This window comes from Toxorhynchites rutilus, chromosome 3 (assembly GCF_029784135.1).
Source record: "Toxorhynchites rutilus septentrionalis strain SRP chromosome 3, ASM2978413v1, whole genome shotgun sequence".
Classification (NCBI taxonomy): domain Eukaryota; kingdom Metazoa; phylum Arthropoda; class Insecta; order Diptera; family Culicidae; genus Toxorhynchites; species Toxorhynchites rutilus.
In genome coordinates, this window is record NC_073746.1 from 273,568,230 (window position 1) to 273,596,165 (window position 27,936).

General features: G+C 38.2%; 1 long non-coding RNA gene across 5 annotated transcripts; it reads left to right on the plus strand.

The window, feature by feature from the left end:
- The first annotated feature begins 14,898 nt into the window (after positions 1-14,898).
- Positions 14,899-21,208, plus strand: LOC129774853 (uncharacterized). 5 transcript variants are annotated; one of them, XR_008742786.1, is made up of 3 exons: positions 14,899-15,234; positions 15,776-15,827; positions 20,230-21,208. It is a non-coding gene; the product is annotated as an uncharacterized LOC129774853 (long non-coding RNA). The 5 variants fall into 5 exon arrangements; XR_008742787.1 differs by having other exon boundaries at positions 20,241-21,208; XR_008742788.1 differs by having other exon boundaries at positions 14,899-15,193.
- The last annotated feature ends 6,728 nt before the right edge of the window (positions 21,209-27,936 follow it).

A 27,936-nucleotide genomic window follows, 5' to 3' on the forward strand; every position in this document is an offset into this window, starting at 1 on the left:
TTTCCGTCTCTGTTTTCCGTTTATGTGCTTATCGAAAGTTCTTCCGAAGTCACTACTTACAAATAAGGATTTTCTGTATGAATATTTGATTCCGGCCTGGATAGATGTCTGATTTTTTACATTGATATTTTCATTACTTAAAAAAAGCTAAAGTATTATGGAAAATTTTCAAACGACTTTAACTTTGATTAGGAGGGTTAGGAGACGTGTCTTACGTTACTCATTGTTACATAAGACGGGGAGTGGGTCCAAAAACCGATTTTTTAGCGTTACGTAATTTGTGTACCACGCCTAAGTTGTTTTTTGCCTATTGGCTTCCAGTCTCTAAACAAGAAATGAGTTATTTTTTTGCTTTCGATGAATGCAAGTCCTCTTGATGCAATTCTCTCCGGTGACGATGGCGAAAGTACATTACAGATCTCGATTTTTTACCACTATGGAATAAGTCGTGTTATTTCATTACAAAGAATGCATATTTGATACGGAATAAGTCTATTTCATTCAATTTTATGAGTGTGTTTATTTCACTTGAAAATCTATCACCATTGGGCATTCAGACATGGATACAGACTTTATGTATTCATATAATACTTTTTCCATAGTTTTCAACAGTATTGATGATAAACTAATTAGCCAGAATGAGTTTGGGAGTGATTTAGCACGTTTCTCAGCTTTTGGAATGAAAACTACTTTAACAAGTGCAGTAGAACCTCGATTATCCGCGAGCGGATGATCCGCGGTTCCTTAGTAATTCTATAAACCTTCCCGAAATTTGTCAGTGAGTGGTAGAGTCTTGCTCTTTTGTTTTGGCCATGGCTTTCACATTATCTGATCACTGATGTAAACGACCTTACAGATGGATAATTCAACAATTTCTGTATTGATAAAACATAGTTTTCATGCTAAAATATATTTTTCTTCGTGTTAGTACCTCATTTTCAGCCCTTTTTTGCGTTATCCGCGATATTCGTTATACGCGGTGATCTAGCCCGACTATTTCGCGGATAATCGGGATTCTACTGTATCCATATTGAAGGAATGTGCTCTAATGTCAAACTTGCTTTAAAAATCTGCTTTAGAAGTGGAATTAGCTTTGATTCTCCATTTTGAATCAGGGGTGGACAAATCCCATTTGCACCTACAGATTTGCAAGGTAGAAAGGATCTTATCGCGGCTACTACTCTGGCCCTCGTAAAAAACCAATCCAGCAACTATGTTTGCGACTTCTTTTGCATTTTCATAAAAAACAGATTTCTGCATATCTGTTCATATCATATCTACTAATCAGGCAAAGGGGTAAGCGCAAAACTCGAGGAACGAATCGTCCGATTTGAGATGTCATCATTTTATTATATTTTCTGTACCAAATATGTATTTCATGTAAGGAAAATGCATGTTATTTGTAAGTGATTGAAAATAATAATAATTTGATATTACAATGATGAGTTTTGGTAGAAGCACCAGAAAACTTATAGTAATAGGAAATTGTAAAGGGTCAATTAGAAGATCAATCAATGTACAGTTCTGCGATTGGACCCATGAAACTTCGCTTAGCAAGAAAACATAAATGTTTGAAGGTATTGATAACAAAAAAAATCATTTTGGGCGGAACGAATTTTGCCGAGTCAGCAGATTCTATTTTTCGAGCCGAGTCAACAAATTCCTGACTATTCTTATTTGGTTTCAGTCCCTTTTGTAACTGGATGGAACAGATCCATATATTAACTATTCGTCGATATATTCGTCGTTAGATTTATATGTTCAAAAGCAAAATGTAAATGTTTGACTTTCGTATAGTTATTCGCTAAGTATAATGGTCATCCATATACACACTTGTGAAAGAATTTCACTTGTGGAATAATTGTAAACAGTAAACTATAAACTAATCGGTGGCTTATGGTAATTTTTAACAGTTACAGTTTCGGGTATAATTTTTTTATAATGGACAATATCAACAAGAAAACAAGAGAAAGAAAAGGAAGTTCCTAGAAATCATTTTATATCATCTTTTTATGCCCTATCTATGAAAAGGCATTAATTTTTAGTTTACCAAGAATAAAGAGACAAAGAATATTAGAAATATGCAAACTTTATATTCCAGAACCTTTATCTTCTGGTGATTATCTAGAAGGTCGGTATAAATTATTCTCTTCGATAAAAGACCCGAAAAACATGCAACAATTGCATGGAATGTAAAAAACGTGTTTGTTTCAAACATGCAGTTATGCTATGTTCTGATTCTTACTCCAATGAAACCACAATCGATTAATTCGTTTTTATGTTATTTTATAGCTCTTTATACTTCCATGAATTATATTCGGTTGCTTACTTTTAATTAATAACATTTAACAATTCGAATTTCGTTATTTGTGTTGGAGTATCAGAAATTAATATGTTTTGAGGAGGCTTAATTAGATGACTATTAAAACATAATAAAAACGGAGAAAACATATTTTTTGGAGGTTTTTCATTTAAACATACCCTCTTCTTAAAATAAATGCCAATAAACCCCGAAAAATACACAATGGCAACATTACAGAGAAGTTCAATTTTCGGTCTGTGACACCGTGCGCGAGTATACGTGTTATGATTTTGCACGGAGGGTTAAGCTTTCATAAAAATACCAAGAATATCGCCCCGCTGTGCAGTCGCTTCCCCAGACTTCAATTGGCAACATGCACGGAAAAAAGGAAGAAAATTTGAAGATAAATTCAGATTTCTCTAGAAAATTTGAACGAATTTCATACCAAAAAAACAAAACATCCTCATTTTACTCGCTGCGCCATCTGGTTGTAAATCCAACGTAAATTCGTCAATTGGCGATCTAACGTACAAATCTACACCTAGGCGGCGCTGCGGTGAAAGTGATGATGGTTTTAAATTTTGCCATGTGAGCTTATGGAAGGTTTGTAGTTCTTTCCATAAATTACAATGTTATAATCATAAAAGATTATTTGATTGCGATGAGTTTTTAAGAAATTTAATTCTGCGCATTTTTAAATATAACATGTTATTTTCTTATCTCTTTCAGTAGTAAAAATTGTATAAATATTGACAATGGTTGATTCAAAGACGGAAATACGCGAGCACCATCAAAAATAAGTAGAAAAATGCATGGTTCTTACTTGTGAGAACTACCTTGGAAAGTCCGGAAGTAAAACATACGTGATTTGTTTTTCACTTTTAGGTTACCTTATCATCATTTTCTTAGTTCAAAAACAGAATCCAGATGTCTCACCGATCGTTTACGTTTTGCGTTAGATCGCCAATGAGTTCATTCAATTTTTGCAATACGAACTAAATTTCTAGTTTAGGATTTTTGTTTTCCTTGCATGAAAGGAAACGAAGAGCAATGAATACTGCTACAATGGGTGGTATGTTTTGTACATGTGATTGAATTATAAACATTATGTTTGTTTATGACGTGAGAAACGTGTGTGATATGTCCATGTTTATGTTTATGCATCATTGAACCAGTTTGAAATGGACAGTGAACACTGGCGAAAAGCATGTTTTGTTGTACAACAAAAAATGGAATTTGAACATCGCGTGTACATGTGTAAGTGTTTTTCAGAAGACTGCCCAGGATTTCCGATTAGATCGTCTTAGTTTTCTGCGGTACCCAGTTAGGGCTCACTTTTATTGAGACCATCCCGAAGTAATTTTTGCTCTATGGAACAGTTTCCGCGTCCTTTTGCGAATTCGTTCGAGCTTTTATCCCACCAAGAAACTTCCACTCTGACCGCGACAATGTGCCTTTGAATGAACTCTGTAATAGGAAAACATTTAATATTTGCATTAACTAAGACAGCAGCTAGCGGGAGTCATGCTTGTCATCGTAGAACAACTTACATGAACCTGTTTGAATACTTAGTATTCTTCCTTCGTGAACCCAAGGCTCTTGGATAAGAGCTAGATCCGCAGCGTCTTTCATAAACCTCCTGGATAACAAGCTCAACGCTGCTTAAGCGTGATATAGGTTTATTCGCAGAGCCTTAGTGTTTCTCATTAGGTTGGGTTGTCCGATCTATAGGTTCGTCTGGAAGAGTCGGAATCCCATCTGTTTGTTGGAAAATATGGTCAATTTTTGCATGTTCCAATATCCGTGTTCGTTTTGGATCAGGAGTGATGTGAGTTCTGAAGTTAACCGATGGTCCGAAAATAATTTTTTTTTTCAAAAATGTCTTTTTTCGAAAATTTATTAAAATTAACAACTGGATTCTAGTTGCATAGATGTAGTATAGTTGCATAGGAATGTTGAACGAAAACTGAAAACATGTTAACTTTGAAAAATCATAACTTATAAACGAAAAAAGACACCTCTTTGATATTTGAATATGTTATGTGAAAAAATCTCAGCTTTCTAGAAAAAATATACAAAATATGGTGCCCTTGGTCTCGAAACCATGTAAACTATGAAAAACAATTACAACCCATAATTACGAAAACAACATTCTATTTTTTCCGAAGTGTAATCTTTTTCTATACAAGAATAGAATCATTGGGTTTAATTTAATATTTCGATCATCTGAATCGGTCCAGTAGTTCAAAAGTTATGATTTTTTGTGGTGGAAAAAAGGGATAAAGGGCGGACCAACGATTAATTTTTAAAAAATTATAACTAAAAATTATAACACACCTTTCTGATTTTTGGATATGTTATATAAAAAAAACCCTCAGCTTTCAAGAAAAAATATAAAAAATATAGCGCACTTGGTCCCGAGACCATGTAAACTATAAAAAATAAATACAATCAAAAATTATGAACACAACATTTTTTTTCTTCGCCGATTGCCCGAAGTAACCAGACGAAGGAAAGTCGCGTCCAAGTTCCGTTATCGGTTACCGCGTGATTGTTGTTTTTTTTGCCGCTGAAGAGTTCATTTCGCTATCTGAATAGTGAGTGAAGTGCCCTGCCTGCAAGTGGATAGAGGCTTTCATCCTCGGAAAGCCAAGCATTGGTTTTTGTTTTGTCGCTGCTTCGCCGACATTGGAGATTTCGCCGAGTCATCGTGCCAACAGTGACAGTGCGGGTAAGCTTTCACCGACGACTGTGTGTAGTGGTGTCGTAGGCACATTCCCACCACCAACGAGCTTTCAGCACGCTCCCGTTCATCTGCACTGGAGTGCGTTCATAGGTGAATAAGATTGAATATAGTGAGAGAAAATATTTATTAATTATAAGTTTTTTTTTTGTTTGTTTTTGTGAATTATTATTATTGTGAAATATTATTTAAAAAAAAATACTTAGAATATAAGTGCCAATTTTAAAATGGCAGAGGGTGGGGGACCTTCGGATATGGAGGTCTCTGACTCTAGTTCCCTCCTAAGTGATAAAAAAAAGTCACTCAAACGCGTACCAAATACGGAAGATACTTCTTCTGGGGACGAGTCAGCTAACCCTACCAAGCCTCCCTCCAAAAAACTAGCAAATCTCCCATCTGCCCTTAACGATCCCACTCTACCTTCAACCTCGTCTTCTCCCTCTGTTCTTCCCGCTCCTTCTCAACCTTCGTCTTCCCACTCTCAATCCCCGTCCTCGCCTTCCTCCCCTGTTATTCCCACTCCCCGTGTAAAGGTCTATCCAGAAGATGCGCCCGGAACTGGTCCCTGGGTTGTTTTCTTCAGGCCTAAGCCAAATGGAAAGGCGTTGAGAGTCATGCAGATCGCGAAAGATCTGGCAAGGTATACCTCCGTTTCGGAAATTTCGAAGGTTAGACCAAACAAATTGCGAGTTGTCGTGAATGATCGAAAAGACGCAAACAAGATTGTTGTCGATCAGCATTTTACAATTGAGTATCGGGTCTACATTCCCTCTCACATAGTTGAAATTGAGGGTGTGATAACCGAAACGGGCTTGACGTGCGAATACATTACGAGTGAAGGTACCGGCCGTTTTAAAAAACTGCCCTCGACGACTGTTAAGATCTTGGGTTGCCGCCAGCTCGGAACAGTCTCCCATGAAGGAGAAGAAAAGAAATTTACGCCGTCCAACTCGTTTCGAGTCACCTTCGCTGGCTCAGCTCTCCCTGACTACGTGATGGTAGATAAATTGAGGTTAGCCGTGCGACTTTTTATTCCAAAGCCAATGACTTGTCTAAAGTGCAAGTCAGTTGGTCACACGGCTGCTTATTGTGCCAATAAAGAACGATGTGCCACTTGCGGAGAACAACATGAGGGGAAATCCTGCAGTGCGACTGAGCATAAGTGTCCATATTGCGGGGGATCCCCACACGTGCTCTCAGCTTGTGAAACATACAAGGCTCGCTGGGAGAAACAGAAGCGCTCTTTGAGGGAACGCTCTAAACGCACTTTCGCAGAAATTTTGAAGGGCGCTTCTCCACTGGCTCAAGAACAACAACCAATCAATACACACAATGTCTTCGCTACGTTGCCAGTTGACGAAATGGAAGCGGATACAGCTAACGGGGGCACGCCGTTTATTTCTCAAGGGAATCCCCGGCGCAAAAATGTGACCACTCCCAAAGTTCAAGGACAAGTCCCTCCGGTTATACCCCCTGTTAGCTTGCCCAAAAAATCGAGTGCAGCGGATAAGCAAAATCAGGTCCCTCCTGGCCTCCGTGGTAATAGTTCACCTTCGAACGACCCAGCACTCGAGGGGACATCAAAAACCCCAACTGTCCCTGTTTTTCCGTCAAGTTCAACTTCCCAATCGGGATTTATAAAGTTGTCTGACCTTGTGGATCAAATCTTCACGTGTTTTAATGTTTCCGACTCCATCAGAAACATTGTCACCGCAATGCTTCCAGTACTAAAGACAATTTTGCAGCAATTGATGCAAACATGGCCCCTCCTTTCAATGATTATCTCTCTTGATGTTTAATTTAAATAGAGAGGTCGGAGATATCACTGTTTTACAGTGGAATTGTCGTAGTCTTATCCCTAAATTGGATACATTCAAATTTCTAATTCATAAACTCAATTGTGATGTTTTTGCTCTATCCGAAACCTGGCTCTCTTCTCAAAATGATCTCTCTTTCCACGATTTTAATATAATACGCTTGGACCGCGATGACAGATACGGAGGGGTACTATTGGGGATCAATAAGTGTCACTCATTTTTTAGAATTGACCTTCCACCTATTGGAGGGATCGAAGCTGTTGCTTGTCATGCAAACATCAGAGGCAAAGACCTCTGTATAGTCAGCTTGTATTGGCCTCCGAGAGCTGCGGTTAGCCGCAAGCAACTTGTTGACATGTGCTCACTCCTTCCTGAGCCACGATTGATCTTGGGAGACTTCAACTCTCACGGAACTGCCTGGGGGGAACCGTACGACGATAATCGTTCATCGTTGATATATGACCTTTGTAACAGCTTCAATATGACCGTTTTGAACACTGGGGAAACAACACGTGTACCTAAACCTCCTGCTAAACCAAGTGCTCTTGACCTCTCGCTTTGCTCGAATTCACTATCGTTAGATTGCAAGTGGAATGTAATCCAGGATCCCAACGGTAGTGATCACTTGCCAATCAAAATTTCTATCACCAATGGGTTGAATTCTTCTGAATCAATAAACATGGCATACGACCTCACAAGACACATTGACTGGAAAAAATATGCGGACGCGATTGCTCTAGCCATCAATTCCAGAGATGGTTTGCCTCCATTGGAGGAGTATAACTTCATTTCTCGTTTGATCTATGACAGCGCGGTTCGCGCTCAAACGAAACCCATCCCAGGTTCCACTATTCGTCGAAGGCCTCCCAATCCATGGTGGGATGGCCAGTGTTCCAAGCTTTATGGAGATAAATCGAATGCATTTAAAGCTTTTCGGAAACGTGGAACCATTGAGAATTTTCAAACGTATTTGGACCTTGAAAATCAATTTAAAAACTTGATCAAAGGGAAAAAACGTGCTTATTGGCGAAATTTCGTGGGAGGTTTATCACGAGAAACGTCAATGAAAAATTTATGGAAAGTGGCTCGAAACATGAGAAATCGCTCTTCATCCAATGAAAGCGAGGAATATTCACATCGATGGATTTTTAATTTTGCACGAAAGGTTTGTCCCGATTCCGCTCCAGTGCAAAGAATTATTCGAGATATACCACAAGATAGGTGCGATCTTGATTCCGAGTTTTCGATGGTAGAATTCTCTCTTGCTCTCCTTTCATGTAACAATTCTGCTCCGGGATCGGATAGAATTAAGTTCAACTTGCTGAAAAATCTCCCTGATGTGGCGAAACATCGCTTGTTGAACTTATTCAATCGGTTTCTGGAGCATAATATTGTTCCAGATGATTGGAGACAAGTACGAGTTATAGCTATTCAAAAACCCGGAAAACCCGCGTCCGACTTCAATTCGTACCGCCCAATAGCAATGCTGTCTTGTATACGGAAATTGTTGGAGAAAATTATCTTGTTTCGCCTTAATCGATGGGTTGAAACGAATGGCCTACTCTCAGATACACAATATGGGTTCCGCAGGGGCAACGGGACGAATGATTGTCTTGCGTTGCTTTCTTCAGAAATTCAAATGGCTTACGCCGAAAAAAAACAAATGGCTTCAGTATTCTTGGACATAAAGGGGGCCTTTGATTCTGTTTCAATAGAGGTTTTGTCAGACAAATTACAATCTCGGGGTCTGCCGCCTCTATTGAATAATATGTTATATAACTTGCTTTGTGAGAAACATTTGAACTTTTCTCACGGAGATTCGGCAGTAAGTCGGGTCTCTTACATGGGACTCCCCCAGGGCTCATGTTTAAGCCCCCTTTTGTACAACTTCTACGTAAGCGACATTGACAATTGCCTTACACAAAATTGCAGCCTAAGACAACTTGCAGATGATGGAGTGGTGTCTGTCGTAGGATCAAACGAATCCGACCTGCAAGAATCCTTACAAGATACTTTGAACAATTTTTCAACCTGGGCCATTGGGCTAGGGATCGAATTCTCCACGGAGAAAACAGAGATGGTGGTTTTTTCTAGGAAGCATAAACCAGCAAAACCAAAGCTTCAACTTTTGGGTAAACCGATCACTCATGCTATGTCATTCAAGAATCTTGGGATCTGGTTCGACTCTAAATGTACTTGGGGGGCCCATATTAGGTATCTGAGTAAAAAATGTCAACAAAGAATAAACTTTCTCCGTACAATTACCGGCACCTGGTGGGGAGCCCATCCCGAAGATCTTATAATGTTGTATCGAACAATTATTCTCTCAGTGATGGAGTATGGCAGTTTCTGTTTTCAATCAGCTGCCAAAACACACCTCATTAAACTCGAGCGAATTCAGTATCTTTGTCTCCGTATCGCGTTGGGATGTATGCCCTCAACGCATACCATGAGTCTCGAGGTTTTGGCAGGCCTACTCCCACTAAAAGATCGCTTCAATTTATTATCTCTTCGGTTCCTCATCCGGTGTAAGGTTATGAACCCATTGGTGATCGGAAATTTTGAGCAGCTGATTGAGCTAAATTTTCATTCTGGATTCATGAGCTCATATCATGAATTCGTCTCCATGCAGGTTAATCCTTCTTCGTATATTCCCAACCGTGTTTGTTTTCCTGACTACATCAATTCCTCTGTGCATTTTGATCTGTCCATGAAGCAGGATATCCATGGAACATCAGACTATCTTCGATCGAGGATCGTTCCAACGATCTTCGATGCAAAGTATGGGGATATCAATTGTGATAATATGTACTTTACTGATGGGTCCTCTATGAATGAGTCCACAGGATTTGGAGTGTTCAACGAATTTTCTAGCACCTCACACAGTCTTCAGAATCCTTGCTCAGTGTATATTGCTGAATTGGCAGCGATACACTGGGCGCTGGACAGCGTCGCCTCACGACCTGTTGAACACTATTACATTGTAACGGATAGTTTTAGCTCTGTCGAAGCTATCCGTTCAGTGAGGCCGGAAAAGCACTCGCCGTACTTCCTTGAGAGAATACGAGAAATTTTGAGTGCTTTATCCAGACGCTGTTATGTCATTACCTTTGTCTGGGTCCCTTCACATTGCTCAATTCCGGGTAATGAGAGGGCTGACTCATTAGCAAAGGTAGGTGCAATTGAAGGCGATATTTATCAGCGTCAAATCGCCTTCAATGAATTTTATTCTTTAGTCCGCAAAAATACCATAGTTAACTGGCAACGCAAATGGAACGAAGATGAATTGGGCCGGTGGCTCCACTCGATTATCCCTAAGGTTAGCCTCAAACCATGGTTCAAAAGTCTGGACTTGAGTCGGGACTTTATTCGCACCTTCTCCCGACTCATGTCCAATCACTGTTCGTTAGATGCGCTACTCTTTCGTATTAATCTTGCCGACAACAATCTTTGTGTTTGTGGCCAAGGTTACCACGACATCGAGCACGTTGTTTGGTCGTGCGAGCTGTATCTTGTTGCCAGATCGAATTTAGTAGTTACCCTTCGGGCCCGAGGAAGGCAGCCCATGATGCCGGTGAGAGACGTGTTGGCTCGGTTAGACCTTGATTACATGTCCCAAATATATGTATTCCTTAAAGCTATCGATCTTCGTGTGTGATTGTCCTTACACCCTTAGTTTTTCCTTTTCCTTTGTGAGAGATCGGATCCCTTCTTAAGAATAAGATGAAATGTAAATACATATTAGATATAAGATAGGTTTATGAATTGAATGTGATGAGTGTGATTGAGAGTGTGAGTGTGATCATTGTCAATATATCCTCATATCCCCTCCTTTTCCTGAAGAAAATATGTCACCCTTCTAAACTCGAGTCGACCGCGAGTAATCGGTTTCCTATATTATTAACATTAGAATTGAGGAAAAATGTTTATATACTAGTAACAATACAGTAAGGAGTTCGGCTCCTTTAAACCTATGTAACTGAGCCTGTAAAAATAAACGATTTAAATAAATAATAAAAATTATGAAAACAAAATCCTATTTTTCCTATTTGCTATATTTTTTCGAAGAGGATTGGCTTCAGTTTGATATGTCGATCATCGAAATCTGTGTATTAGTTCAAAAGTTATGAATTTTTGAAAAAAGTCATTTTTGGAAAAGAAAAAAAAAGGGGGGGTGGAAAGTTGATTTTTCAGACCACTCTTAATGGTCGAAATGGTCACCGTAATGAAAAAATAGAAAAAATACGGCTCTAATGTTTTGCGGTAAAAACAAAATTACCACTTTTCACGAAAATCTAAGAAACAGTATATCGGTTTGAGATGGAATGAATAGGTAGTTCCGATTCTCGGGGGTGTTTTGTTGATCCAGAGAAATGCTGACTCAGTGCTTGCTGATGAGCTTCCTTTACAGGGATCTCAACTGCAACCAAGTTCTTCTGCTTCCTCTTCTGACTCGTGATGAGGTTTTTCATCCACGGAGTGTGGACCACGGCTGAATCTAGAACTTTTTAAATTCATCACTCTCATCCAGTGTCATAGAATATCAACAAATATTCACGAGAAACGAATGTGATTTTGTTCCAGTATAAACGACATTTTTTCAGCTTGAAACACACTGCCCTCATTATATTGATGACAATAACAAACGAATTCATTTTGTTCATATCGCTGTTGCATGAGCAAATTTGCTATAATGAATGAATGCGACATTGAGTGGGGTTCATAACTTCGCTGTTATTTATACTTTGGATATCAAAAGCAACAAATTGATATTCATCACATCCGAAACGATATTCGTTCTGGCAGTGAATTTAAGTTCAAAATAAATTTTATTTTGCGAGACGGTAGCAACGGCATATGCAGAATGGATACAACGAGTGGTTTTGGCTACCGTCGAGTCATTTGCGACATCGGGAATTTCATAAGGTATTTCCGATTAAGGCATCCGGGAACTGCAAAACCCAACCGCACACAGCAGCCTCAGGTTAGAAGTTAACAACAGCTGATATTCATTTGGCTGAAATGAAATTCAGTTCTGACGTTTCCGATAATCAAGATGAAAATGACACTGGGTGGAAAAAATAAACATCAAAACATATTGAAGGACAAAAGTTCATTTTCTCATATTCAATGGTTGCCTGGATCTGTCATTTTAATTTTCGTTTGGAATATATAGGTTTTCGATGCAACCTAGCCCGAAAATCTATGCATTTGAACTTAGCGAAGATGATTTCTTCCAACACTGCTCTCATCTTCTATCGTCTCACAACGAGTCGGAGTGTTGAGGATGGAAGAGGAGCAGTACTGAACATCCGCAGGTGCGTCGCTCAGTACTTCATCCTCTTCCACACTCATAGAGTCGATCTCTATGATGTTTTGTTTTTCGACAGAGAGAGGCTGCCGGAACCCGAAAAAAAGTCATTGTTTATTCATTGAAGTCCCACGAGTTGCACGGTGAAGAGGGTTCGCTGCATCAGTGACCGGCTTGATGCAGTGGGGGCAGACGATACTGTGTAGGGTGCCCTGGTGCTCCATAGGCTCCGTTAACGGCAGGGTACTTGATTAAACCAAACATCAATTTACACTGACACAAAATCATATTCGTTACTTGTGAATATTTGTTGATATTCTAACACACTGATTTCAATTATAAACAAAACAGTAGAATTTAGAGCGTTTTCGATGTATTTGCTCACCGGTCTGGAGACATCATATTCGCAACTATATCTGTCCGACTTATCTAGAATAATCCAAGTACATCATGCATATCTATCTGGTACATGTCTGTCAAATGTCTACGACATTTTTTTCTACCCATGAAAATGATCTTTTCTACCGAACCTTATTTTCAAGGTATTTATTTTCTTACCCAGTTTCATTATAAAAAGTTTCAACCAATGATCCAAATCACCAGTATCAGACGAACGGTTAGAACAACACCAATAGCAAGTGAATCGAAGATATAGTTCAGAATAGACCTCTTTAGATCATATATACTGTCACATTAGACAAAGTCATGAATGAACTGCTGTTTACCTACGAGGGTGAGGACCCACAGCTGAAGAACCTCCAACATATGATGGTGAACGGGTTGCGATACGAGGCCATACTGCCCTTCGGTGTCTGTTCACAAATCACGCCCTGGCAGCGGTTCATTAGCGTACTCAGGTTCATCAACGGCAAATGCGCTTTCGTTTCGCTCAGGGTCGACGCAGAGTACCTTAGGAAGCGAGACTACGCCACCTGTTCACTGGAGCTCGGGAGTAGTTTCAGCAGTTTGCGACATTTGCATCTAGAAATGGAATCGATTAGTCACCCGCAATGGTCGCGAGTGTTCTATTTTGTACCCCACCTAGAGACGTTGGAAATGAGGAAGGCAACGGAGAGTGCGCTGAAAAATGTCCAGCGCAATTGTAGTAAACTGAGGAAGTTAACTTTAGTCGATTATCAACTCCTCACAGAACCTTTGGATGAATTGCTAAATTTTCCGGAGCTGGAAGAACTTGTTTTTGATGGGCTGACAGTTTGCTATCGCTTTCCGTTAGCAGCGTGCTTAGAGTATCCTAAGTTGACATATTTAGCCATCAACGATGCCAACGTAGAACATGTTTCACCGATTCGGTACTTGAGCATTGAAATAGTTGCTCACGAACTGGAGAAAGAAAATATTCATCTGTCGGAGCGGATTGAACCATACGTTTTCATCGATAACGGTATGGTCGAATATTCCGAAAGTGACCCAATGAGACCGGAGGAATGACAAATGGATTTTTTTTTGTACGAGACTGCATGTTAGATACCAAAAAGTTTACAGTGATATGTAGAGTTATCAGCCAGAGCCCGTAACTACAATAAAATAAGTCTAAGACGGATCCGAATTTGATGATCCAAAAAAAACTAGATCATTGAATTTGAGAGGATCTTTTAAACTTAGCATTTAAGTCGAGAAATTCAATAAAAAAAAACATATTTGAATGGAAAAACATTTGAAGTTGATTTGTTTTGACACAATAACACTGCGGTTTTCCTTATTCTAGACTATTGTCGATTCGATTCTAGAGTTCTACCGTCATTTAGTTTGTAGAAAACCGTGGTAGAAAACACAGCAGATGAATCTTACCATACAATTCAATGTTGAAGTCACTTCACTGCTCTCCCTCATAATTAAACTAGAGTGTTGAACCGATTGGTGCAAAAATTTCCAAAATCTATAAAGAAATGGTCGAATAACGGCTCAAAATTGGATAATTTTCGTGACGTGACCAATATTTGATTTTTCGATGTACCCTGAACATGTTCCCGAAAGACGTAATCCTGTGTCAAAACACAAGGAAATTTTCGGAGTCGAAAAAAAACAAATAATTAGAGTACCGTCGTACACTGAGAGAAATAATTAGTAAATATAACGAATTTTTTGGTAAATACTACCAATCTATAGTCATTTTCGACCGTACTAATAAACACATATGTCAAGCAGAACCATGATTCGGAAGCCCAATATCGGCTACATTTTCTCGCCGAAAATGCACGTATCAGAATTATATCCTTATTATACCTCCGTATTGCCTTATGGGAACAATGAAAATGGTTAAAACGCGCTTTTCTCACCAATTTTCAGATATGACAATATCCAAGCTTACTAATGTTATCGAGTAAAATATACTAATCTCTGGTAGGGATGCGGGTTTGTTGACAATATGTACAAAAAATTTGTACATTCTACTAATTTTGCATTACCAAATGTATTTAGTAGTTTTCGACCGAGGATTTTTCTAAGGGTACCGTTATGAACATTAATGGCAACCCTTGCAGCCAATGTCATCCGCTCAGCTGTCAAACTGCACTCGCGGCATCCCATTAAAAAGTTCGAAAATTTCGCACATGAAGCTCTCACTCTCAATGCTCTCCTTTCACGAACACACCGGATCAGGAAAGCACTTTGCGCATGTGTGCCTCTCCTTGAACGAGTTGCATTCATGTTGTCCCAAATCCCATGGTACCTGTCTGTCTCTCTCAGACATTCGATCGCATCGCTCGGACACACCACATGCACACATCTAAGCATGAGTTATCGCCAGAGAAAGAGAGCGCTGACGCACTAGTGTGTGCGAGACACCGTCATGACGACGAAGAAACACACGGTGGGCGCTCTCCTATCAGCCTATCTCTCCTGTGACCCTGGCAGCATGTGTGGGTGCGAACGAGAGCGAGAGGGCTCAATTTTTTCGAACATCCCCACTGTGTATCGAACTTCGCCATCGCAAAAGGCCACCAGAAGTAGTGTTTCAGCGAGCGACTTGACGACGAGGAAAATTCGACGAGATTGGCGCGGTTGGTGTCTTTTTATTGGATGTTGGTCTCACCTTTATCTGGTGCGGAAAGAAAGAAAACCTGGGGGATTAAGTATCGGTGAATAGTTAATCACCAGGATAGAGTTATTTAGTTATGGAGTTATTACGGTGAACGTCTGTGAAAATTGGGGCAGTTCCAGTTCAGTAGAGGGAGAGCTCAGTCTGATCCCCGGTGGCCTCGAGGACAACGTTTCCAGAGCGCAGTACGGTTTTCTGTCGAGTCAAGTGTTTCGGGAACTTATCGCGATATTCCCGTTGTGAAACGGGATCCTTTCGAACGATTGCGAGAAGACAGTGCAGAGGCAGTGTGTGTGTGTGTCAAAGCACGCACTTTTATGGATTTTGAGTTTGATAATCAAGGCAGTTCCGTGCGGAGGAAACAAGTGACGTTTCATTTTTCGCAACTGACAGCTAGGCGAAAAGAGGGAGAGACCCAGCTGTCACTTGCGGGGTGAAAAGGAATCGCAAGGATTTCGGCATAGTGCAATTGGTTTCCGGAAATTTGTACTGCGAAGTGCTCGAAGGATTTATCCATTTCTTTTTGTTTCACTCGTGTATACAGAAATTTTATGTATGTGTGTGTGTAAGACTGTGAGAGTTTGCTGTAATCAACGGTAGGGTGGGCGAAAGATAACGGGTGAAGAGGCCAAGATACGGTGGTTTTCTTTTCTGTGTAGACCGAGATACAATCAGAAGGAAAAATCAATTAATGTGACCAAACACGAGCTAATTGGCGTGCAGTTGTTTTCGAATACGTGCATCGAAATCGCTCACCTATGGTGGCACAATTTTCTTGTCTGCTTTTTCTGTGTCGAAAATACTACGCTTTTCAAAAGAAAAAAAAGTGATAAAACGCAGGGTGTAACGTGTGCAGTGTTGGCAGATCGGCAAATTTGATTTTAGAGAAATAAAAAAACATCAAATCGAATAAAGGAGTGTGGAATGGAAATTCGAATCCTGGCAAAACAATTTACTCGTGGGTACAGTATTATCGATATAACAGTTGGTTCATGTTGATTTGTTATAAATTGATGAACACGTTTTATGCATATTGAATTGCGATTTGTGGCGTACAATGTTACTATCTAATCAAAAAGTTCTACAGTAATTTACATTTAATGCGATATTTTGTTAATTGGACAATGCGATACGTCTAATTGGACATTTTTACCTGTAATTGGACATTTTTGTAAACATCGAGTTCGGGGTCCAAATTATGGTCCCACATTAAAAGACGGCAGACGTCGACACTGTACCACTCTCATCGTCAATATCCATTAACATGTCAAAATTGCCTCCAATGCGACACTGAGTGGTGCCTCGGTATGTCGCATTAAATGTAAATTACTATAATTTCAATTGCTGCTTGGTGTAGGATGTTTTCTGTGTCTTAATGTGAATCTGATTAATGACATTTTTATATCAATTACTTTTTAAGGAAGCTATACCAATATTTATAAGACTATACGATGTGTATATACGGTCTCTAGGTACGAAAACAAACTTTCCGCTTATTCACAATCGAATGCAAACAAATTCAATGCAATCGGCTATTGGCAAGCGCAAATTGAGAAGCGTATAGCGCACGAGTCTTAGAACACAGAGCTACACAGTATATTTGTTTACAATTGGTAGAACCAGAACAAAAAAAAAACTATGGCTCGAAAAATAAAAAAAAATTGTTCCTAGATCCAAAGTATCAAATATCAAATTATCGGTACTTACGTATTAACGCCACCGGAACCTAATTTTTATTATGAATTTATTTACCTCATTTGGATATAGTTACATTCATTTAATCTTTTATCCAAATTTGGGTGAATTACGGTAGATTGGGAAGAAATTGTATGTATATTTGTTGTGATATTGCGGGTTATGTTGAACAAAAACATTGTTTACTCCTTCGTTTGAGGTCGTTTTTCGAATGGATCAATAATACCATAAATATTTTTTATTGATCAAAAATTCACTTAGATTTACTCAACTTACTCTTGGTTAGACTAGGGTGTGTTGTAATGTATCTACGCGGGAGTTTAATAGAGCTTTGTCATGCGAAATGCCGAATTAAAATGACTGAGGTATGTTTAATGTTTCAGTTAATGAACATAACTTGAACGACGTACTTAATCATTTATTCTTATGACCGTATTGAAAATCATCAGTTTTATCACTTTATTTACTATGCCTTTCCATAGGAAGGAAGCTAATCCTACAAGAAGCTATGTCTAAAATTCTTTTTTCTATAGAGAAACGTTTATCGCTATCTGTTCAAACACATCGACACGGCTATAAGATGTCACAACAGTTAAATTTGCAATTTGAATTATCTTCCCATCAACTGTATTATCTGTTACCAAAGCACTGTAGGATGCTCAAGCGAAACAGATTTGTTTAAACCAGGAGAAACAGGCCGAAGATTAATCGTTTCACCATTTGTGCCGAAAAGTTAGAGACGAATGAATAGTAAAATCTCGATTATCCGCGAAAGTGTATTCAATGAATGGTAGGCTAATGCTCTTGCTTGCTTGTTTTGATCATGGCAATCTGGTCACTGGAGTACACGACACAACTCGACTGGCATTGGCAGTAACATCTCAGATTGCAGTGAAACGTTGTGGGTGTAAAGACATTGGTCATTTAATCAATTTTGCATACTTCTTCTTCTTAAAGGACCCTAAAGTTCCTAGAGGAATTCGTCATTTTTATTAGTATTTAGTTGAGATTTCTATGCCAAATAACACGCCTTTAATGCATTCTGAGTGGCAAGCTCTAGAATACGCGTGACCACAGTGCAAATCGGAGGAAAATTCTCCCGACCAGGACGGGAATCGAACCCTAATCTCCGGCATGTCAGGTGTGACGCTAACCACTCGGCCACGGTAGCATGTTTGTATTTATGTTTTTTGATAAAAAACATAATTTCCTATATTTCATCCTTTGACCAGAATTATGTAGATGTTGTAGTTTTTTTAGTTATAAATTTTAGTAATAAAACGTGATCTGTTTTCTGATTTGGCACCCTTAATGTAAGACGTAGTCCTACGTCAATAATGAAAAAATGGTTCTTTTCAAAAAGTAGTCTATTTTTTAAAAAGATTTCAAGTATGCAAAGCTGCTTAAATGAAAATGTCTTTACACCCACAACGTTTCACTGCGATCTGAGATGGTGCTGCCAACTACTACGACGAGTTGGCATGATATCCGTCATTGATAAAACATAGTTTTCATGCTGAAATATTTTTTTTTTTGTGTTTGCACCTCTTTTTTCATACGCGGTTACCTTGCCACTCAATTCCGCGGATGATCGTGGTTCTATTATCTATAACATACGGCAATTTGAGGTTTATGCAAATAAACGAAGTAGAAACAAACAAATTATGGCTTATTGCTTAAGATTCAACAAACATCCTTCAAACTTATTGAGATATGTGTTACATTGGCTATTTAGAATCATTTACACAAGCATCTTAATGATATCATTGCACTCATAAGATTGTTATTAATACCTCTTACATCTCTTTCAACCTTTAGACTAATTTATTTCCGAAGTCATCAGGTAACTAACCATAAATCCTGCTCTCTGTTATTTGTTCGCCAAAAGTAGACGACCAGTCTTCTTGTATCTTGTATAACGTCAACAAAAAAACATCAAACAAATACAACAAGATATCAATCGATTGCTTCATCGAAGTGATCTCATAGGCTCGATTCAGAGATATTACAGTGTCTTGCAGAACAAGCCATCCCGTCATGAACAGATCACAATTTCCTATCGCTCTGCTGCGGAATATTTTAAATCACTTAAATCATATTTCATTTTTTGTTACTGTGCAGAATCTTTTATGGAGGTTCAAGATTGTTAGAGGAGAGCGAGGAAAATAATATATGTTCAACAATTTTAGTAGAAACCCGATTATCCGCGGAATAGAGTGGCAAGCCCACCGTGGATAAAGAAAACCACGAATAACGCAATAAAAGGCTAAACATAAGGTGCAAAAACGAAACAATATATTTTAGTATGAAAACTATACATGAATTCTATGTAGTATACACCAGTGTTATACTATCGAAGCTATGACCAAAACAAAAGAGTAAAAGCCTGCCACTCACCGACAAATTCCCAGAAGATTTATAGATTTGCGATGTGTAACAAACCCGTAAGTTTCAACGTTTGCATTATAGGGACTATTTTACTTTTCTTGTTGGCGCTTGCACTGAATTTGGTTTCTTTGAGAAAAAAAGTTTTTATTTGTTGTGGAATTTGCGTTCGCGGATAATCGGAGCTCTACTGTATTTTTGCTGAGCAAATTTTGATAACACGATGGCTGCCAAACCGTCAACGAGAAATTCTAATCCAGGTATTAATCATCTGTATATTTTCAGACATGTACTGCTTTGAAAGGTTTTCAAAAAACGGATACGTCGTTGAGATTCAATGCAGCTCAAATTTAAATCACACATCATAATCATTCTCATATAGCTTCGGTTCCATTACATTGCATCCAAAGATGTAAAAGAAATAGTCGATTGTGTCAGACAATGCCCTTTTTTGCAAACAATAGGAATTTTGAACGAATAATGAACAATAATCACCAGGGAAGAACCTACTCGTAACCCTGATCTTCCAGTCTTACTATTTGCCAGAAGACAAAACGCGAAAAAAAAAAATATGGCTGATACAGTCAGTTGCCATCCTAAAACTAATAAACGAATAATTATGTAATTTAGAAACCCTCTTGCAGAATGTTTTTATTTAAGATAATCAATTTCATTGCTTCACTAGCGTTTTTGTTTTCATTATTTTTCAATCACGAACCACAATCTCGCGAATCTATTTTCTAGAAGATGAACCTGTTAAAATTGATATAAAACAATGATATCTGCCAACATTGCGCATCCGTCAAAATTTGGCTGCACGGTCGCACTACGGTATGCGAGAGCAAAACGCTCGCCTCTCTCTCGTGCACACAATTCAATCGAGCCTCGGCCGTCTCATGTGTATAGTCAATCTGACAGCCCTTTTTCAGGTACTGCTGAAATAAGAAGCAGTTGTGTGTAGTGTGTGGAAAAGCAGTTTTTTTTACTCTCGACCTAGCTCTTAATTGTGGGGGCATTAGGAAACTTGCCTGAAGGAGTGATTTGCTACGGCAGTAATTTACCCAAAGAACTCATCGCCATCGGATCATCGATCGACCCGTCCGTTCAGCGCCTCCGTCGATGTGCACCAACAACAGCTAGTGATATTTCCGGAGACCACTTTCTCCGCGTTTCGGGCCCGCAGGAAAATTCGATTTTCCAATAATTTGACAGCGGAACGACGAAGAAAGAAAAAGTTTTCTCATCGATATATTCTCTTATTTCTCCTTCAATTTCATATCGCTGTTCATGCATACATGCGCGCGTTTGTGTATGTGTATCCACTGGTAGAAATCGCAGCTAGAAGCGTGAAAAGGTGTGCGTGTGTTTTTCCATACACTCTTCCAAACGTTTGTGATGCTCCGCTCTCTCGCAGTTTGCTCTCATGAGAATTACCATGCGAAGACGATGATGGTGTGCATCAATCAATGTGAGCTGTGAATGAAAATCTGAGGCCAAAATAGTAAAGTGATCCTTTTAAAGAGCTGCGCGGGGATTAAGTGAAACGGAAGTCTTTCGGGAAGAATAAGGAAGAACGAAAGAAAAAAAAGCTCGGAAGTGTCAGCAAGAAAGGGTCTTTAGCGCCCGGCTCTCCTGAAGGTCGTGATTGTATGAAGTGCATGTGGTGATCCCCACCCCGTGTGTGAACCATTCCCCACAAAACCGATCCTTGACGTAAGAGGAAGAATTAGGAGAAAATAAATTCAAGAAAAAAAAATACACAGGATATATCAGCAAAATTGTGCGGAAATCAGCTTGTTTTTTCTTCCTGGAAAATTCTGTGTGTGCATAGGGCAGCAAATCCTTTCGGTGGAACAACACGGAATCAGGAGCACAGAAATTCCACCACTACGACGGAGACATGAGTGGTCGACCCAGGACTACCTCGTTTGCGGAAGGCAACAAGCAGCAGAACTATCCCGTCATGGGTGGCATGAAAATTATCAGTAAGTAAATGATATGCATATTTGAAACCAAGTCTATAAACACAACTGGATGACAAATCGCAGAGTTGAATTTCGTTGCTTGAAATTGATGATTCTTATTTCGGTTGCCATGGAGAAACAAAATAAACGAATTTATAACAGTGATATTTCTGTGGGCGAATACATAAGTCGATAGCGTAAAATTCGAACATACGATGCAAATCATACGTGGAATTTAGTAGCACAAAGCGTAGCATCTCAAAAACATATTGCATCGAAGACACATTTTAAACATCAAGATTTCAACGAACTACAAGACGAATAACAAACGTACAACTACCCTGACAATGGACGAGAAAAACGAAGGGAGACTAAAACTTGGTATGTGCTTCATTTGAGATCTCAAAACATGCTGTACAACTGTACAACGGGACAAGCGATAATTGCTGTTATATACTATGGAAATGAAACAGTGATCAAATTAAACGTAATCTTGGACTACAGTAAGTTACATCTAATTCGACATCTAGTTTATTGGACAGACCTGTCATGCGACACGAATAATTGGACAATTTCGCCTCTAATTGGATATTTTTGTAAACATCGAGTTTGGGACCCAAATTATGGCCCAAGATTGAAAGTCGCCACCAGACGTCGACACTGTGCCACGATCATCGAGAATGTCCAATTACAGGTCACAATCACCTCTAATGCAGCGCTCATTTTTATGTTATCAAAAATAGGGTGACCAAAATTGTCGATGAAATAAAAAATGTAACTTTCTTATCTTTATAGATAGAGTTAAACATATTTCGACAATGTTCTAGTTCCAGTTATTTGAGACATATTTGTAGAACAAAGTTTTTTCTATCTCTTGAAATAACCGATATAGTGCCTTTTTTCTAAGTTGCGTTAGGGTCACCATGAAAAAACTGTTTTTTTGCTCAATTTTTTATATTTAAAATTCTACAATCAAACTGTCTTCGAAGGACTTTTAGAGCTTACTAATACAAACATTTTGCGATGCAGAACTTGTCAATATCTCAACTTCACTCAAAGTTATTTATATTTCTTCCCAAAAAATACGCTCTCTGCAATTGTTTGTCATTCTTTCTGGGGAAAACATAAACAAAGTTCGTTGATGGCATTTGAAAGAGCATATTTCACTACATAATGTGTAATTTTCAAAACTATGTTATTTTTCGTGTTTGAGTTAATTAAAATTGAAAACATAAGTTAAGATATTGACAAGTTCTGTATTGCAAAATGTTGGTCTAAAAGTTGTACGAGGACAGTTTTGATGTAGAATTTGAAATATAAAAGTTAGAGTAAAAAAGCCTGCTTTTTCATGATCACCCTAATTCAGCTTAGGAAAATACCGTTAAATCGATTATATGGAAATATAGAAAAAAAAACTTTGTTCTACAAAGTTGTTTAAAATAATTGGGGTTACAACATTGTTGAACTGTGTTTATCTCTATCTATAAAGATTAGAATATTAGATTTTTTATTTCATCGACAATTTTGGTCACCCTTTTTTATAACATAAATATTAGCGCACTATCATTTGTAACAACTTTGTCGAAGTTTTTGTCTAAAGAATAAATATCTTTCACAAAGTTGTTTTTTAACTAAGTTTCATTAGGGTAACCATGAAAAACCCGGTTTTTACTCTTACTTTTAAATTTTAAAATTCTACATCAAATTTGTCTTCGTACGACTTTTAGAGCTTACCAATACCAACATTTTGCGATGCAGAATTCGTCAATATCTTAATCCTGCTCAAAGTTATTGATGGGGTTTCACCCAAAAACCCATGATTTCAATTTGAATTTACTCAAATCTAAAGATGACATATCTTTGAAAATCACATATTATATGGAGTCTAAAAGTCTTTCTAAGACAGTTTGTATATAGAATTTGCAATATAAAAGTTACAGCAAAAAACAGTTTTTTTTTCATGGTGCCTCTAACGCAACTTATAAAAAAGGCGCTATATCGGTTATTTCAAGGGACAGAAAAAAAACTTTGTTCTACAAAGATATCTCAAATAACTGGGACTACAGAATTGTCGAACTATGTTTACCTCTATCTATGAAGATAGAAAAGTTATATTTTTTATTTCATCGACAATTTCGGTCACCCTATTTTCGATAACATAAAAATGAGCGCTCTATTATATGTAACAACTTTGTCGAAGACAGTTTTTGTGTGGAGAATAACTGTCGAGCGCTAAATGCTAATTTCCACTTAAATGCATCTCCTGGACCATTGTGCAATAGTAAAATGGGATGAAACGGTCCCATTGTTTTGTATATTTCGGAATTGTTGGAATTCATTCCCATGTTTTACGACAATGTCTGATTAACTCGAAGCATGAAATCCGATCGCCCATGAGTGTATCGAGTTAACTCTCAAGCCACAGACAGGCTGCTCGATAGACCAAAGGTCTGTGTTCATGCTCAAACTATGAATGAGTTGTAGAAGTAGAGTTGAAAGATCACAGAGGATTCCAGTAGAGTATGAAACGCTTTATTTGTACTGCAGTTTTTAAGTTCTACATTGAATCGAATCAGATGGTTGTTTCATTTGATCTAATCCATTATATGAATTATATTATATTATATGCGATAATCAATATCTACGAGATCTGTAAAAAAGCTAGCGAAACGAAGGTTTTCTTCACTTATCTTCTATACATGGGGTTCCATTCAGGTGTCTCCCCAACTACTAGGTTAGAGTAGTGCGGGGCAAAGGTGCGCACCTTACTGTAGTCGTTCAATGACTCTTGAAATTAAAATTTAAATAAATAAAATTCAGTTTATTTACCAAACTGTAACTACATATATTACCTTCAAAACGTTGTACAACAATTTCTCGAGTTCTGTTTGTAGTTGGACTTATTTTAATACAAAATGAAAAGTGCGAACTTTTGCCCAATAATGGTTGTTGTGTCTGTTGTCGAAGGGGCGGACGATATTTCCTCATGAAGCTAGAAGCCCAATCTCTTCTTGCCAGTTTTGCAAATTGGTTGAATTCGTGCTTGAGGATGTTGGCTTCCGCAAAATCAAACGCCAGGCGCTGTAAATCTTTGAGAATCATACCATAGAAAATTTTGTCCAGTGCTCTGCAGTAGTCCGCCAGATCATCAGACTGCTCACTCGTAAATACTTGTCTGAACCGCTCTAGGTGCTCGCTGGCACATCCCAGCAGAAGTGGAAATGTCAATAAAAGAAGATTCAAATAATAAATCACTTGCTGATATGAGCCTCTTCCTCAGAACTGTTTCAGAAATACCGAGGTCTATCGCAATCTGACGCTTCGAGACTCCCTCCCGAAGTCTCTGTCGGGCCATTTGAGGAACATGGATTTAAAAAAAAAGTTCTTGAACTTTTTCAGAAAAACGAATACACACTATCATCTACTATAGAATTCCTTGACAATGTAGTTTCAAACTTTCTAGTTATTTTAGGTAAGTGAATCGTCATCTCGAAAATTTAAAAAATTAGATCAAAACGACACAGATCTCTTCTTCATAACTTTTTGCCACTTTCATGAAATGTGTCTACACGAATACACTGTTGTCAAATTTCTATACTCGTTTGTTTCAAAAAGGCCAATGCGCACTTTTGACCCGCATTTTCACAAGAATGTATTTTTGAAAAATTCTCAAAACATGAATATGAATAAATTTTGAGAATTTAAAAATTCTCAAAACATATGAATAGCCCTTATAATTTCCAACAAGTCGTCCATACATCGGAAGATGGGCACTTTTGAAAGGAAGAAGTTTTTCTAACAACAACTTTTTCACGTTTTCTTTGAAAAAAAAATTTTATCCTAATTCTGTTTAAAGTCAAGATAGTGATATAGCGCATTCGACAAAGTTTAAGATCTTATTACAATATGAACTTTCGACGAAGACTTCAACTTTCTATCTTCTATAGTTTCTGGAATACAGGCAAACATTTTGTTGTGCGGGGAATAGAGACCGCACAAAAAATTCGCATAAAAAATCGTACAAAACATCACTAGTAGCTTAAAAAAATCGTGTTCGGTACACAATTTGAAAAAAAAAACTTTTTGTGCGGTAGATAGGGAAAATAACTCAAATTCACGCTGTTTACTGTTCGATTTCCTTTTTTTACTTACTTCCTACTTCGCGATGGGACAGTTTGCCTTTTCGGTTGCGCGTGGTTGTGTTGTGCTTTTAACTGTTGAAACTTGTTGCTTGGAATCGTGTCATGCGCAACTTAGCACAAAAAAAGGTTTGCCTGTATAAGGCATTTTTGTATGGAGATTCCTGAAAAAAATTATGTTTTACTCGTAACAATTGTGTGTGTAAATTCTCGCGTTTGACACGTTCTCGACATTTCAAGATTTTACAAAAATTACGTTTTTGAGAACAATGAATTTAATTTTTTCAAATATTTTTTCTTCAGCAATTTTTTTTAATTGGTATTTTTTATGAAAATTTAAACTATTTCTTACATTTCATTCTTTGACCGAAATTTTGTAGGTTTTATAATTTTTGAGTTATATTTTTTTTTGTAAAAAATCAAGTAATTTTTTTGGCCCTTTTTAAAAAGTAGTCTAATCCTTTTTTGAATATTCCAAGTATGCAAAGTTGCTTAAAAGACCCATGTTTACACCCATAACGTTTCACTGCTATCTGAGATGGTGCTGCCAACGGCCAATCTTAATCTCATCGGCTGCTAAGTTCTGCTTATTTATAGGGAAGGGAGAACGGAGACGTGAATTCAGACAAATGAAGCGGGAAAAATAACAACAGGAAGACATATGAGGGGCTCAAAATAAAAGGGGTGTGAGTGACATCATCGATTTCTATCCATCAACTCTCTCTTTGGTCATAACTTAGCTGCAAACACATTCCCAGCTGTATTTGACAATGTGGAATATAGGTCAGAACGTCATCTACAGGATCTTTCTATAGCAAACTCAAATTGGAACGATTTTGCAGTTGAGTTATCAACTAAAGAGAAAGTTGATGAAGAGAAATCAAGTCACTTATATTCATTCTGAGCCCGTCATATATGAGGAAACATAATATTGAGGATCGCGACTTCTTCAGGTCTCATGATCCAACATGTGTGAGTATATTCTTTCAAACTTTTTCTTTAATTCAATTTTTTTACACTATCAAACAACATGCTCGATATCATGATATCCTGGACCACAATTACCTAAATTGTTATTGTCAGACCTACACGATAAAAACGTGAATTGAGTACGAATTGATTCGATAACAACCTGGACATCAATTTAATAAAATCTCTATCAACGTTTAACCTTTTGAGCAGGGTCTCGTCAAATCTTTGAGGAAAATAGAGTTAAGCCTACAAAGTAAAACTTTCTCAAGACCATCTCCATGATCATTCCTAGATCATCCCTTCATTGATTCTGCCAACAGATAAATGCCTATTACCGGCAAATGAAGGATGAGTCATAATACAGATCGACTCACATTGTGAGCTAACGCCCGAATTGTATACAAAAAGATTGCTCTTGCGTTGTAGGGGAAAACGAGTGGCTAATAAAATCGAAATAATAAACCCATTTTAATCGTCTTATTGTTTACTTTTTTTTACTATATTCACGGTTCATGTTTTAAGCAAAAAATTGCTGGATACATAACATAGCATATATTGCAATAACGATTTTGCGTAATATAAGTTTGAAACCACTCAATGAATCGTTACATGCCTCATTTTCAATTTCGTAGAGTGGCCTGCCTTTATAGAACTTAAAGACGTAGTCCTACGTCAAAACTCACTCATATAACCATAATTGAGGGGCTCAGAAGAAAAGGGGTGCAAGTGACTTGATCGATTTCTCTTCATCAATTTTTTCTTTAGTTAATAGCAATTGCAAAAACGTTCTAATTTGAGTTTGCTATAGAATCCGATTCCAATTTGAGTTTGCTATAGAATCCGATAGATGAGGTTCTGACCTATCTTCCACATTGTCAAATAACGGGTGTTATATAAAAAATGAGAATTTTTCCAATCACATATAAAACAAAAAAAAATTTTTTTTCATCGATTTCAGTATTTTTAATAATGTATTTTCTTCAAAAAAATGTCAGTGAATGTTTGAGTAAGGGCCGTGGTCTGCTGTTCGACGCAACATTGTCGCGATGCTCTCACAAGAACGTTGTACGGCACTTACGTCCATTTTCCGGATACAATTCCGGATTCTTGTAGTCAGTTGCTTCGTGTCCTTGGCCCTCCAATTGTTTTTTATACACTAGGGCACTGAGTGAGCCAAAGAAATCCTCTATTGGGCGGCACTGGGGCAAGTTTGTTGGTTTACGATCTTTCGGCACGAACGGTATCTTTATCTCCTCAAGATACGCCAGCGTCTTCTTGGCGTAATGGGAAGACGCCTTGTCCCGCCAGAAGACGTACTTCCCATCCGCGTGATGCTCGTTCATGAACGGCAGCAGGATTTTATCGATGCACTCTTCTCGATAGATTTGTTGGATGATTGCCAGACCGCTCGGCCTAAACCAAGGCTTTGAAATGCCCCGGTCGGAAATGGCGATGAACAACATAACCTTTTTTTCAAACTTCTGCTTAAACTTGTATTTCACTTCAGGCGGTGTGGATGACTTGTCGCTGGAGTAGTAATTATCATTTCC